This window comes from Diabrotica virgifera, chromosome 6 (genome assembly GCF_917563875.1).
Source record: "Diabrotica virgifera virgifera chromosome 6, PGI_DIABVI_V3a".
NCBI lineage: Eukaryota > Metazoa > Arthropoda > Insecta > Coleoptera > Chrysomelidae > Diabrotica > Diabrotica virgifera.
Genome location: NC_065448.1, coordinates 137,724,613 through 137,741,166, shown reverse-complemented (window position 1 = coordinate 137,741,166; position 16,554 = coordinate 137,724,613).

Sequence of the window (16,554 nt, the reverse complement as noted above, 5' to 3'; positions counted from 1 at the left end):
TCCATCTTGCTTGAAAATATACCCTCTTAACAAATTTGTATGTTGCCAGGATAAAAAAGTAAAAAATTTTTTAAACGTTTGTTTTTTGTTTTTTCCTAAAACTAATTTTTTTGCATCGGACATTTTTTTTAGGTTTTCTAGATCATTCCAAATAGAAAATACCTTAAGTGACTTTTCTGTAAATGTGATAGTTTTCGAGATATAAGCGATTGAAAATTAAAAAATTGCAAAATCGGCCATTTTTAACCCTCAAAATCTATGTAAAACACCGAAAATTTCAATAATACCAAGGTACGTAGATATTCTAAGAATATCGATTGATGAAGTCTCGAAGAGCTTTTTGCAATACAATATCGAAAATCTCTTTGTTTTTTAATTGGTAGTCAAGCGGTCGCTACACTATTTTTAACCGTTGCATGTATACAATATGTATGTATGTATACAATATGTACCTATGTAATATTCGTAAATATATGTGCGGAAAAATATACTGATTCAATTTTTTTTTCACCATCTTGCTTAAAAAGGTTCCCTATTAACAAATTTGCATGTTGCCAGGGTCATAAATGTGCCAAAAAAATTTTAAACAATTTTTTTAAACTTAAAATGTTCTCCGATTACATATACACATGCAACGGTTGAAAATAGTGTCGCTCCTGCTTGATTAGCAATTAAAAAACAAAGGGGTTTTCGATCTTGAATTGCAAAAAGCTCTTCGGGATTTCATCAATCGAATATCTACGTACCTTCGTATCATATCATTGAAATTTTTGGTGTTTCACATAGTTTTTGAGGGTTAAAAATAGCCAATTTTGCAATTTTTAAAATATCAATCGCTTACCTATATCTCGAAAACTATCACATTTACAGAAAAGTCACTTAAGGTCTTTTCTATTTGGAATGACCCAAAAAAACCTAAAAAAAATGTCCGATGCAAAAAATTAGTTTTAGGAAAAAACAAAAAACAAAATGTTAAAAAAATTGTTTGACTTTTGATCCTGGCAACATACAAATTTGTTAAGAGGGGATATTTTCAAGCAAGATGGTGAAAAAAAATTGAATCGAAGTATTTTTCCGCACATATATTTACGCATGTTACATATACATGCAACGGAATTAAAAAATAAAGGGGTTTTCGATGTTGTATTGCAAAAAACTCTTCAGGATTTGATCAATCGATGTTCAAAGAATATCTTCTTACCTTGGCAACATCGAAATTTTCAGTTTTTCACATAGTTTCTGAGGGTTAAAAATGGCCCATTTCGCAATTTTTAAATTTTTAATCGTTTATATGTCAAAAACTATCAACTTTAGAGAAAAGTCACTAAAGACCTTTTTTGTTTGAAATGATCTAAAAAATCTAAAAAAACTTTGTTAAAAAATAATTTTAGGAAAAAAACAAAAAAAAAAACGTTTAAAAAAATTTTGACCAATTTTTGGACCTGGCAACATGCAAATTTGTTAAAAGGAGTCCTTTTTGAGTAAGATTGTGCAAAATCCGAATCGGAATATTTTTCCTAGCGGATGCGCAGTGGGTTTCTGGACTATATTGATGCGTTAATGAATTTTCTTGAAAATACATATAAAGTTTATTTTCTTTGGAGCAGCATTTTATTCTACAGCAGTGTGAAGAATCATTCTGTAATTGATGTAAAAAACAAATACAGTGATATAAGACAAAGTCATATTGAAAACAAAGGAGAATAGGCCACGGTATGACATACCGTATGTAAGTAAGTCTCAACGTTCTGAAACATCCACGTCAGTAGTTAAAGATTAAAAAAATATTTTTTTTAAATTTCATAATCCCTGTATATGATGACAAATCACAGTTCAGTTTTTAGTCATTTTAAAAATACCGTATATTGGTAGGTACTCTTAAAATTATTTATGTCTTTAAGACAGTAAACATCAGTTTTTAGTTCATTTTAATTGACCTAATAGCCTAGTAAATAAATGTGAAATACGGCGATACCGCGTAATTTTCAGCGTCACGATGGATTTTCTTAAAAATTTGGATTTAGTCTCTACTTTACATTCCACTTCAAAGTTGAACTTGTGCCTTTGATTGCTTTCACTTGGGGCTGAAAGTCACCGAAAAAACATTTAGAATAAGTCCAAAACTGGATACATTCTCAACAACTTTTGTTCTATAGAGTTTTTTTTAATTAAGTCAATATTTTCGAGTTATTTGCGAGTGAAAATGTTTATATTTCAACAAAAAAAAAAACACGTTGTCAGGAGGTTTTTCGTAAATAATTCAAAAACTAAGTATTTTATCGAAAACAATATTCTTAGAAATGTAGCTTTTTTATTTACTGGGCTATAAGTCAAAGTGTCCTTTTTATACCTTATACTCTATATGTTCTTTTTATACTTAATTCAATATATCTTGCTACCTGGACATTTAAGAACACAAAGTAAGTGATATACATTTATTATTTACCATGTTTTGCAATGAAAGCTCTCTTATGTTTAAGTTTTAAGTAAACAGACAAGAATTCTATAGATTTGCAAACTGTTGGCTATAAAAGCGGACATTTATAGAAAATGGTTGATACCAGTGCAGATATAATTATCTAAAAGTAACAGCTAATTTTTATTTACAGTTTTTTATGTACATGCATTTTCAGAATTACTTTTGATTTTTTACAGCATTTTGGTGTCCATTACATATTTTTACTTTTATTAAAAATGATACTCAGTATAAATAATATCTATTTTAGTTTGTTAAGAATAATAGTGTTTTCTACATGGATATTAATTTTGCATCTTGGCATCTTTGATTTTTGTACGTTATTTACTTTAAATATAGTGCGTTAATTTTAGCATTGAGCATTTTATGTGAGCGTTACATAATACCGTGTGTTTACTTTTAAATTAGATACAGGAGTACACCCAACACATGGCAACACTGCTTCCCTGCTTTTACCGTTTCCTTCAATCGCGTACCTCTAATCGAAAACTAAACGTATGGTACGTATAATAGTCTAGGCGCTAAAAAGGGCCACCGTGGCCTTTTCAATAATGGTGGAGCCACATAAGTTTTTTTTATATATTTTTGGGCGCTGATTACGAATTTCTAGGCTGGATTTCGATCCGAGCAGTCAAAAGTGTTATGAACAATTTAATTATTTATAAATTGTTATCAAGTATATTCAAATGGGAAATAAGCCACAATTTTACCTAAAAATGATTTTATTAACGTTTCGACGCCCAAGTCGGGTGTCGTTGTCAAAATACAAAATAATACTAAATAAACAAAAATGTTGTTGTTTAGTAAAAAATTCTTCTAATAATTTATTTAATCTGACTCATTTATATCGGCAATTCAGACACGTATTATACATTTTAAAGTAGACGACTTTAAAATGATATTGCCAATATTGAAGAGTTGCGTTCCTGGGACGACTTTACTAAAAGATAGTTCATTCGATTACATGAAATCAATCCCAACTCAAGAATATCCGCCACAAAAAATCATAGCATGTGATCTGTCTTTAAAATGACAACCAAATGCAACGGTGGCACTGAAATTCTCGCGTTAGAGATTCCATAGTAAATCACGAGGGAAAACCAGGAAAAACCTCGTGATACTATCCCGACATCGTAAGTATTTGGGTTTACATTTAGTTCCCAACTCAAGAATATCCGCCACAAAAAATCATAGCATGTGATCTGTCTTTAAAATGACAACCAAATGCAACGGTGGCACTGAAATTCTCGCGTTAGAGATTCCATAGTAAATCACGAGGGAAAACCAGGAAAAACCTCGTGATACTATCCCGACATCGTAAGTATTTGGGTTTACATTTAGTTTACTCTCAAAACTAATACCAAATTCTGACTTGATATTTTAAATTTTAAATATTTTAAATTTTAAATATCAAGTCAGAATTTGGTATTAGTTTTGAGAGTAAACTAAATGTAAACCCAAATACTTACGATGTCGGGATAGTATCACGAGGTTTTTCCTGGTTTTCCCTCGTGATTTACTATGGAATCTCTAACGCGAGAATTTCAGTGCCACCGTTGCATTTGGTTGTCATTTTAAAGACAGATCACATGCTATGTTTTTTTGTGGCGGATATTCTTGAGTTGGGATTGATTTCATGTAATCGAATGAACTATCTTTTAGTAAAGTCGTCCCAGGAACGCAACTCTTCAATATTGGCAATATCATTTTAAAGTCGTCTACTTTAAAATGTATAATACATGTCTGAATTGCCGATATAAATGAGTCAGATTAAATAAATTATTAGAAGAATTTTTTACTAAGCAACAACATTTTTGTTTATTTAGTATTATTTTGTATTTTGACAACGACACCCGACTTGGGCGTCGAAACGTTAATAAAATCATTTTTAGGTAAAATTGTGGCTTATTTCCCATTTGAATATACTTGATTATAAAAATGCCACAAGAAAATAGCTTCAGAACAACATTATAAATTGTTGATAAGACTATAGGTCGTAAACTAAAAGGAATAAAAAAAAAATTCAAAATTAAACTTGTTCTATAAAAAAACAAAGAAAATGACGTTTACTAAACTTTAGTCCAATAATTAGAACTCGAGATATTGTAAAATTAGTGTAAAATGATTACAAAATAAGTATTTTTCAATCGTAAATCGGTTTTGATGCATGCAAATGAGCTTTACAAAAACTCATTTTAAAGCTTAATTTATCGACTTTAAAACACAATTTGTTAAATTACTTTATCTTTATTTGTATTAAAGTTATACCCGTTGGAAGTTTGTAATTTTATTAAACAAATTGTAAACTAATTTGTTTATAAGAGTTTTAAGCAAATTTGAACAATAAACATTTACACTTTTTGGCCTAGGCCAAACTAGTTTGTCCTGAACGCGATAGGATAAACTAGTATGGCCTAGTATAAATATTATAATATACCTACCTAATAATAATAATAGTCTCCCGTTTTATACCGCTCTTGTGGCTTTGGGAGTATAGCAGGGTAGTCTGCTATATCTAGGGCTTACGGTATACAAGGAAGGTAACAGGGCCAATGCTACGCTTCAACCGCCTATTATTACCCCTGGTTTTACCCAAGGTACTCATTTTATTCAGGCTGAGTCGACCTGGGGCCTATAAATATTTTAAAAATGTCTAGTTGCTCTTGCCCCGGCGCGGCGGTAGGATTTGAACTCCGGCCTACCAGCACACGAGCCAAGCACACTACCGCTTAGCTACGCCGGCCATAATATACCTTCAAAGCCAAAAAAATGAAAAACTGAATAAAATACTCCGTAGTTGGAAAATAATGATTTTTATTAAAACGATAATGATTCGTCATTAAAACTAATGGACAATTGGTAATCCAAACTATCATATTATAAAAAATAAACAGTGTTTTTTTATAAAATCAATAATTATGCCTTAATTATAAAAATTATGATTTATTTTTACATGGAGAGCTTTGGTGATACTTAGAGTTGAGGCGTATCATTGCCTTCTTGCACTTGCATCTGTTTGTGGAACAGTTTTTGTTGCAGCTGCATTTGACAAAATCTTGTCCTGATCCAATTGAACATCTCATAGCTGCAATCCTTAACGATATTTTAGAGCCTTAGTTAATATCTGCTTCCCCTCAAAAAGTTTGATGGCAAATATCGAATCATGATCTGAAAAAAAAATTATCAAATGCAGCTGTAACAAAAAGTTCCACAAATATATGCAAGTGCAAGAAGGCAATGATACTTCACAATTCTAAGTGTCATCAAAGCACTCCATGGAAAAATAAATAATAATTTTTATAATTTAAGTATATGTTTGTTTGTATTACCAATTGTCCATTAGTTTTAACGACGAATTATTATCGTTTTAATAAAAATGGGTATTTTCCAATTAAAGAGTATTTGATTCAGTTTAAATATCTGTTTATTTATGCTTTGAAAGTATACTATAATGTTTATGTTTATGGCCTAGGCCAAACTAGTTTGTCCTAACGCGTTTAGGACAAACTAGTTTATTCTGAAATCGGGTTTGGCCGGTAACATATACATGTTATCTTCATTTTTGAAGATCCTAAAACGCCAACCGTTACGAATAGGTATAGTTACGAACTGTCGCGTTACGAGATGTCATGGAATTGTTAAATATTGGTCGGAGCATAGTGTATTAAGTTGGATCAAGAAGTTTCAGCAAAAGTTTTCATTAAGCGTGGTGTCAGACAAGGATATATTATGTCACGGACATTGTTCAATGCCTACACCGAACCAATTTTTGAGGAAGCGTTAAATAACCGTCTTGAAGGTGCTAAAATTGGTGGTGAAATTTTTAATAACATCAGATAGGCAGATGACACCGCCAAAACGGCAGACAGTCTAGAGGACCTTCAAACCCCGTTTAACGCTGTAAACAACGAGTGTACCTACTGTAAAGGTATTAACAATCAACGCAAAGAAAACAAAATGGATGGTGATCATGGTGGAACATGTGCTGGAAACCATGCACAAAGAGCGAGAATTGATCAACATCATAAAAATGAAAAAGGTTCAACACTTTGGTAATATAATGAGAGGACCTAAATATCGCTTACTTCGGTTGATCATTCAGGATAAAATCGAAGGAAACCGCTGGGTTGAAAGAAAATAACTGTCCAGACTGCGTAACATTATATATTAGACATTAGACAACGGACGTTTCATTTTCATATAGCTGCCGACCGAGAAACATTTCATCAGCTTGTTAATATGACGCTACTCAACGCTTGAAATCAAGCACGGCACACGAAGAAGAATATGGTGTTACAGAAAACACTTTTTAAATTTACTCAGTTTTAAATTAGTTAAAAACCCCGATTAATAATAAATTAAATTAGTAAACCAAATACAGATCAAATAAATTATTTCTATAAACCAAACCATTGGTTCTAAATACAGATAAATCGTACGTAAGGCATTTAAACTTAGCGATACAGTGGACTTTCGTTAGTTTTTTAGATTAGACTGATTTTCCCTATTATGCCAGTATTATAACATCTGTCACTGATACATACCTTATTGCAAAATTGACGCACTATATCATTGTAATCAATTTATTAAATATAATTAAAACACTATATCAAATGATCCACAGCAAATACCGTACTTTTGTAGAAAAAATTGTTCTCTACGTGTATCTTTTATAGTCTAAAGATATTGAGGGACATAATGGCCCGAGTGATTGTTGCCCTTTTAGATAATTATATTGCAGAGCATTTTACGAATTATAACAGTACCCGTGCAATCACCTGTCAGACATACACTCACCCTCTCAATCACACCCTAATCAAGAGGCTCAGTTCTTGCATAGGTGAAACAGTCATTCGATATTGTAGTAACGCATGAGAATCACTATGTTCATTTTAGTATGTTGATTCTTTAACCACTCTTTAATTGAATTTTAGACTAAAACTGTAGAGTTAATTGACACGCAACAATATGTTGTTAATGTTAAATATTACTAACTATGCCAAATTTAATCTAAAAATACTATTTATTTAAAAAACTAATTACAAACTAATTTATTCGAAATGTTGCAATGTCCTCTAATAATACATAGGTATCTATATAAAAAATTTATTTTTATGCACTTAACTGTTTCTTTGTAATTATAACTGTCACGGTCTTGATCATATTTTGATAAAAATTATAATGTGTTACGTTACTTTCCCCATTTAGGGACCCCGACTTTCCCCAAAGTGTCACCTAGACGCTCAATATTTTTGTCAATATGTATATTGCACAATATTCAATATTGTACAATATATTGATCGTTTGTAGATCACATTGAACGACTGGGTAATATATTGCGTCCATCAACACGACTTTGATTTTTATTATACAATATACTAAATCATGAAGCGTCTGTTGCCTATAGTACTCAATATTGGTCCAGTCGTTTTTTATCACTCTTGTTGTAAACATCATAGCGCGGCTAAAAATGGGGCTGCAGAAGAAAAATATGAAGAAAGAAACTTTAATTATAGCGTACATTGATGTGTATCGGTCGTTACAGGCTCTGTGGAATGTCAAGAGATACATATTTTAGTAACACGATTTAAAAAAATGAACAGTACGACCAATTGCTCCGAAAATATGAAGATTATTACCCAGATGCGGAGAGTTTTGAAAATCACTTGGCTCAGGAATTCTTAAATCATTTAATAACTTTTCATGAGTGTACTTATTTCTTTTTTTGAATCATTCCTTCGCCCACCTGCGTTAATTTGCCTTCGTTCTAAGCTACAACTATGCTATAGCGACACAACTCGCTGTCTATTATTGTCCCACATGTTGACAGCACCACTTTCGGTCGGGAACTAATTTATTGTGCAATTATATTGCATGGTGTTTGTGCACCTACTAATATTATTGTACAATATATTGACGTTAATATTGACGGTCTAGGGGCCGCTTAAGAACCGATTCTCACGTAAACAACAATTTTCTACCTGATGTCTGGTATTGGGTCTACAGACGGTACTCTTCTATTTATTCGATACAGTAGTTCTACGGACCGGTCGAACTATTAGATGTCTATTAACCCGGTCTATATAGACATTTCAAATAACAAAAATTGCCGGAGAGCCAAATTTTGGTGGAGAGCTAGGGTATACCATAACAAATAAAGTTTAAAAAGTCCCCATCGATCCCATGTGTGCGTCAAAAGTTATTCGGGGTCAAAGGTCAAAATTTGAGATTCTTTGGATTTTTTTCGAAAACGGTAAGTTTTATCAAAAAAAACCTTAAACCAAAGTTGTAGATCTTAAAATTCTCTACAAAAATAGTCCTTATTATTTTTTTCCTAAGAGTTGCCATTCCTGAGATATCGCGATTCAAAGAGTCACATTATACATGATTTGCACACGTTTTCACACCACCTGTGAGACAGTGTACTCGGCGCGTTTTTTTTACCGTGGTTTCCCCTGTAGGCCTACTCCACTAACTGTTTTGACAATTTTAGGATAATTTAAGAAAACAATACCGGTCAAGTTCTAGATATTACCTTATTATTGATATTGATTTTTGATATTGCTATTGATTATTAGGTTAACTATTTTTTTTTGATTTCTTTAGATATTTTAATCAGATTCATATTCTTGAAAGTCTACTTTAACAGTCAAGTCTTCTTCGATTTCATCTTCTTCCTCTTCCTCTTGCTGGATGTTCAAAAATTGTTTAAATGTGAGTGAGTCATTGGTCTCTTCATTAAAATTACAGGAGTCTTCCTCTGTTGTACTAAACTGGACATTTGAGCAAGACTGACCTTGGCAGTTGGTACACACTAGAGAACACAGCAACCCGACTTTTTTACATCCACATTTGGCACTACAACCTTTTTTGCAATTGCAAAAAATAGTGTTAAGGAGTTTTTCTGGAGCAGGTGATGTTAACTGACAAATTAACAGCTGCGAATATTGAAGTGAAACAAGCGACGCAGATGTCCTTATAATTGAGACAGCAATTGAAAAATTTAAGGCAACAAACACAACAATTGTAGTTGGTGAAGGTGTTGATTTGTTGGTACTGATTACTGCAAGGACTCCAGTAGATAAAGTTATTTATTTTCTGAAACCTGGAAGGGCTCAACAGCGAACAGAGATATATTCTTCGAATAGTTTATCGGCTTATCCCAAATGCCAAAAGTACATTTTATTTTTACATGCGATAACCGGCTGCGACACTACGTCCGCAATGTACAGAAGGGGCAAAACGTCAGTACTTAAATTATTCGAAAAAAAAAAAAGATTTGACTGACTGCTGTAAAGTTTTTACAGAACTTGATTCTACACCGCAAACAATAATTACGGAAGGAATTCGCTTTCTTCTTGCGGTTTATGGAGCTCCAAAAAAATTATTTGTCTTGATAAATACCGATACTTAACTTTTGTAAAAAATACGCGAAACATGAAACAAGTACAACTATCATGTCTTCCTCCAACATCAGCATCTGCTTTTCAACATTTGTATCGAGTATATTATCAAGTTCAAACATGGCTAGGCAATGAACTGAATCCAGAAGACTGGGGTTGGAAATTAATAGATAATACTCTGGAACCGATTAAAACCTTACTCCCACCTGCTCCAGAAAAACTCCTTAACACTATTTTTTGCAATTGCAAAAAAGGTTGTAGTGCCAAATGTGGATGTAAAAAAGTCGGGTTGCTGTGTTCTCTAGTGTGTACCAACTGCCAAGGTCAGTCTTGCTCAAATGTCCAGTTTAGTACAACAGAGGAAGATTCCTGTGATTTTAATGAAGAGACCGATGACTCAGTCACATTTGAACAATTTCTGAACATCCAGCAAGAGGAAGAGGAAGAAGATGAAATCGAAGAAGACTTGACTGTTAAAGTAGACTTTCAAGAATATGAATCTGATTAAAATATCTAAAGAAATCAAAACAATATTTAACCTAATAATCAATAGCAATATCAATAATCAATATCAATAATAAGGTAATATCTAGAACTTGACCGGTATTGTTTCCTTAAATTATCCAAAAATTGTCAAAACAGTTAGTGGAGTAGGCCTACAGGGGAAACCACGGTAAAAAAAACACGCCGAGTACACTACCTCACAGGTGGTATGAAAACGTGTGCAAATCATGTATAATGTGACTCTTTGAATCGCGATATCTCAGGAATGGCAACTCTTAGGAAAAAATAGTAAAGACTATTTTTGTAGAGAATTTTAAGATGTACAACTTTGGTTTAAGGCTTTTTTTGATAAAACTTACCGTTTTCGAAAAAAATCCAAAAAATCTGAAATTTTGACCTTTGACCCCGAATAACTTTTGACGCACACATGGGATCGATGGGGACTTTTTAAACTTTATTTGTTAAGGTATACCCTAGCTCTCCACCAAAATTTGGCTCTCCGGCAATTTTTGTTATTTGCCAAGCATTTTGATGTCTAAGTTGACCGGATTATATGTTCTGGAGAATTCATAAGACGGCTAGTTAACCGGAAATACTATAAAAATACTTATTAATTATGTTATTACAATATTATTATTTCGGAAATATGCAAATAAATAAAATGTATATAAATTAAGTTTTATTGTAAATAGTGTGTTAAATTAAATAAAATAATAAATAAATTAAATAAATAAATTAAGTGACTGAAATTGCTTATAAATTAGAAGAGATAGAATCATAACAAATGTTTTATCAATTTTGCATCTGATACGATAAAGGAAACAAATATTAGTTTTTTTTTCATTGTTGTGGGAGCAAAAAAGTGCACAAAAAAGTGCAAGTAATTACAGAACAAGAAGCCTAATGGCTCACTTGTTGAAACGTTCTTTAAAATCGTACATCACAACTTATTATACAGAATCTGCGAAGAACAAGTAACACAAACACATTTAGCTTTAAGTTTTAGGAATGGTCTTGAAACACGAACCTATGTAGTATACAAGTCGGTTCCAATATTTCAGATATGTAAATTGTTGTATGTAATTAAATTGTATGTAAATTGTATGTAATATGTAAATTGTATATTTATGTGTTAGTGATTATAAAAACACATTTGACAAAGTCAAACAAAACACTGATAGAATTCCTGTAAGCTAGTGGAGGAAGTGTAAATTCTATGAAGAATCCAGCAGATACTTGTTGTCACATTTCATATTCAACTGAGACTAAATTTTCCAAGAAGATCTAGATTACGGGAAACACGAATGGTATTAAATGACGAAAAAATATAAAATTTTGGGTATGCCGATGTCACTGATATTTTTGCCGACACTGAACGAAGACTTAAGGTTTTAATGAACTAGGTAGAAGGTATTAGTAAAAACTATGGCCTAAAAGTTAAGAAAAAAGTCATTTTAATTAATAAAGGAAGAATTGATGGGGACAATTTAGTAGCGAATATAAAATGTTAAACCAGCATCAACATACACCAACAGAAAAACACACAAACACGTTTGAGAGTGCAAACTAGATATTGCTTACCCACATAACAATGATGTTCGCATCGTGTTCAAAGCATATCCTACAAACATTCGACAGAGTATATTCTTTTTAGTATATGCGTAGTACAAGCATACCATGTACCTTAAAAAACATTCTAAATTTCATGTTCTTTGCATATACTTCAAAAAATATTCTCGTACCGAATATACTGAGCACATTCGTGTACGTAGTATCTCAGAATATTCGTAAAAGTATATTATTGGAATATACCATCATCGAATACTCTTTAAAAGTATATGCTTAACACATACTTGTACGCATGTACTTTTAAAATATCTTAAAAAGAATATGTATGTATAGGAAGAATAATATTAGCCTTATAGATTATCAACTTGTTATTTCTAGAATAATTAATTAATAAAATTTATGTATGTATGTAGATATGCTGGACGAATTCATTTCTTAAAATTGTTTTAATTGTAGGTATGGTAAAATTGTTTGAAAATTAATTTTAAAAAAAATTTAGTTTTCATAATTAAAATGAATTTACCATTTTGCAAAAGAATACACCATCTACCATGTTAGTCACCAGATCGTAAAAGATCGGAATGATGCAAACGGAAATGACCCTTCTCATTCTACCTGCATAGGAATTAACAAAGGTTTTATGAAAACTCAAACACTAAACAGGTACAGGGCACAGTGCACAGGCATTTGTATCCAATCTATGCTGTATTAGGACGAATACCAACGACAAAGTATCTATACTAGGAACTAGGACTAGGAACATGCATAATCTCTTTATTTTGTTTGCGGTGCTTGAAAATATTAAATTCATTTTGGTAACTCTCATTACTTAAATAGTAAGTATGTTCTATGAATCTACTAAGAACATGAAATTGTTATGTGGGTACTTAGCACTTCTCTCTTTAGTTCTAATCAGTTCTAACATTTCTATAAATATTTATATGCGTATAGGGCCATTTTTTGTTTTGTGGATCTTAGCAATTTTCTTTGCCTCCTTTAATTTTTTGCTTGTGGAGTTCCCGATATAGGTCTTTGTAGCGGATATACCACGGAGAGTTGTCTATATTTCTTACTATTTAGTTTTTAAAGCAAAATTACTCTCACCAGTACAATGTACTCGTATATATTAGAACATAGGCCATTTTGGTTTGAGTAATTGTTTGTATATCAATATCTTATTTTGGATTGTAAGTTGTAAGCTACTTCCTAATAACCAACACAGCAGATTTAGTCCTAGGTATTTAACTTTATTTCTTTCTGATTATTTATTTTTAAACGTAAACTCGATATGATAGATTTCGCTTCATTGATTTTTATGCTGAATTTGTTATTCCAAGTATTATTTTGTTGATTACGTTCTGAGTTCTGAGGGTGTCTGATATTGGGCCATATGAGGGTCGTTCGTAAAAAAAGGTAGCCCTATGCCGTTGAGAAAAAATGCGACGCGCTGGGAGACATCTGGCAACACTGCCATGCACTTCAACTTTCCCTTTCTCTCACCCCACTACATTCACCTCGCTGCATTGCTTAGTGTCAGACTAGCAGCCTTCGAAGGTGGAGATTACCGTTGCCGTTACCGCCAATGTGAAATTCATGTTCATATCGCCAACGACCGGAAATTTACGATGAAGATGGGAGCGAAAGGTCTTCAGATTCATCGTGAATTTCCGTTCGATCTTCACCATTGAGAACATTTGAGAACGTGTTGAACAAATATGCGCTTTTACCCATTAACTTCGATTAATTGACGATGAATTTCAACAGATGAAATCTATTTTCCATTTTAAAAAGGTATCACAGCGTGAATTTCAAATTGGCGGTAACGGTGACCATCCTGAGAGATGGTCATTGTTATCATGCTATCATGATGATCAGACCGACACTGAACAATACAGCGAAGCAAAAGTGGCGGGGTCAGAGTTGATGTGTAAGGCAGTGTTACCAGATTTCTACCAGCACGTTGCACTCTTTCTCAGCGGACTCTTTTTACAAATGACATTGGCGGTAACAGCGACCGTGACCTCTATCTTCGAGCTGACACTGAGCAATGCAGTGTTGCCAGATGAAAAATTTTCGTAACAGAAGAATAGGACATAAAAAAACAGGAGAAAACAGGAGATTTTAATAATTTCAAATAAAACAATAAAATGTAGTTAAATTGAAAAAAATAACTATCTTATGGCTATTTTTCAAGGCCATTAATTAAGTAATTAATAATTTAATTAATTAAGCAGTATTAATAAAAGTGAAGCAAGACAGTCCATGACACATGACACTTGCGTCTAGACTAGACAGCATAGCAATGTGAGGCGAAATGGTGGGGTAGGGTAAGAGAGAGGAAGAGTTGATGTGTAAGGCAGTGTTACCAGGTTTTTCCCAGTACGTGTCACTCTTTCTCAACGGCATACGGAACCTTATTTTACGAATGATCCAGTAATAAATGCAGTATTGGTGTCTGAATATTACACTGTATGGTTCCTGATTTGATCAGAATTTATATCTTCTTCTTTACGTGCCATCTCCACGACGAAGGTTGGTAATCATCATTGCTATTCTAACTTTTGACACTACAGCCTGAAAGAGTTCAGTTGAGCTGCATCCAAACTATTCCCTGAGGTTTCTCAGCCAGGACATTTTTCTCCTACCTATGCTGCGCCTTTCTTGAATTTTTCCCTGCATAATTAATTTTAGGAGTTCATATCTGTCACCACGTGTTATATGACCCAAGTATTGAAGTTTCCTTATTTTGATGGAATCCAGTATCTCCCTGCTGTTCTGTATTCTTCTTAGTACTTTCTCATTGGTTACTATGTCTGTCCAGGAGATTCTCAGCATTCTTCGATATGTCCACATTTCAAATGATACCAATCTATTCAGACATTGTTTATTAAGGGTCCATGTCTCCACGCCATACAAAAGAACAGAAAATACATAACATTTTAGTACCTATTCGCTTTCTAAGATTTAGGCTGAGGTCTCTACTACATTTGTGTCATATTAGTGAATGCACTTCTAGCTTTTTCTATTCTAATTGTATATAAAAGGATTTATATAATATTATCTTTCAAACTTTTATGTTTTTTAATTTCTTGATTTATATTAAAGTCTTCTACTTTGGTTTCCAATTACATACTTTCATTTTAATTATATGTCACATAATTTTCGTTCAGAAATCTGTATTTGATTTGCGTTTTCAATTTTCCCATATTGCATCTAACTTTTCTGGAATACAATTATTCAAATGACGTTTTTACCTGATTCACAATCTGGTCGACTTTATTAATATTTCTAGACATGTAAGTACCTACCTACAGCAATTCACGATTTAATTTACATAAACAGAATATTATTAATCACGCACACATAGCCACATAATACGAAAATTTAAAAACATGTGATTAACTAAAGTTATTTTGCGTGTTGTTTTTTTATACATGAAGTTGTTATTTTGGCCTAACAATATATACGCTGGTTGATTACATTGTAGCTCAACAAAGAAAATATTAACAGAGAAAAGGCTTAAAGCTTAAATGAAAAAACCACAATATAAAAATTACCTGAATATAATATCTAGTTTTTTTGATTCGTCAGTTTACTATGAGAAAGTACGCCAACTTGCCAGTTAAAAAAAAATTAATCAGTAATAAAAATTTTACTGGAAAAAAGCTAAAACAATAGGAATTAAAAATTCCTGTGTTAAAAATATTTACAGTTTAAAATGTATACGGGTTTCCATTTCAAATCACTCAATTTTGGATCAAAAAAACTTTTGGATCTCCGATTTGTCTGAAAATTGGTATACTTATAGCTTCTGCGGAATGTAGAAATAAAACATTAGGTCGAATTGTCTTCTTCTTCGTCTTCTTCTTTTTTTTTCTCAAAATGTTATTTTAAGTGATTCTACAGTGATTTGGTATTTATTTAAACCAATTTGCATTTTCTATCAAAAAGTATCAATGGAAAACATAATATTTTAATAGAAGGGACACAAAAATGTCATTACCTGGCATTAAATCAAGTTATTTTGATTCAAAACAAGTTATTGATCAAGTTTTATAGCGTAGAAAAAATTAAAATACATTTTACTCCATTCCCAAAATACACCATAATCGATTTGGCCGAAAATTTGCCCACAGATAGCCAAAACATAGGACTTTAAGTGGTTAGAAGGATTTGAATTATATTACAATACTAAAAAAGTTACATGCAATATCATAGTAAAAAATATAGGCATCTACTGTAAGTACAAGTAACTCGGAAAATATCGACCTCATGACAAAAATTGTTAAAAACAAATTGTAATAATTGTAAATACGATTTAATTGGAACAATTTCAGTTGTCAGTTCAACTACCATTTTTGTCGAAGAGTTAGAAATGGCGGATATATTGAGCAAAAACGGTTCTCCTTTAAAATCAAGATGGCGGCTAACGCAACGGAGGAATTCATTCGCGATTTTAAATTTAGGCTACTATTGACCCCCCTAAAGATAAAAAAAAAATACAATTTCGGGCAGCTCGCCATGCAAGGTCAAATGCTATCCCGACTGGACTAATATACTTTTGAGTCTGATATTATTGCATGTAACTTTTTTGGTATTGTA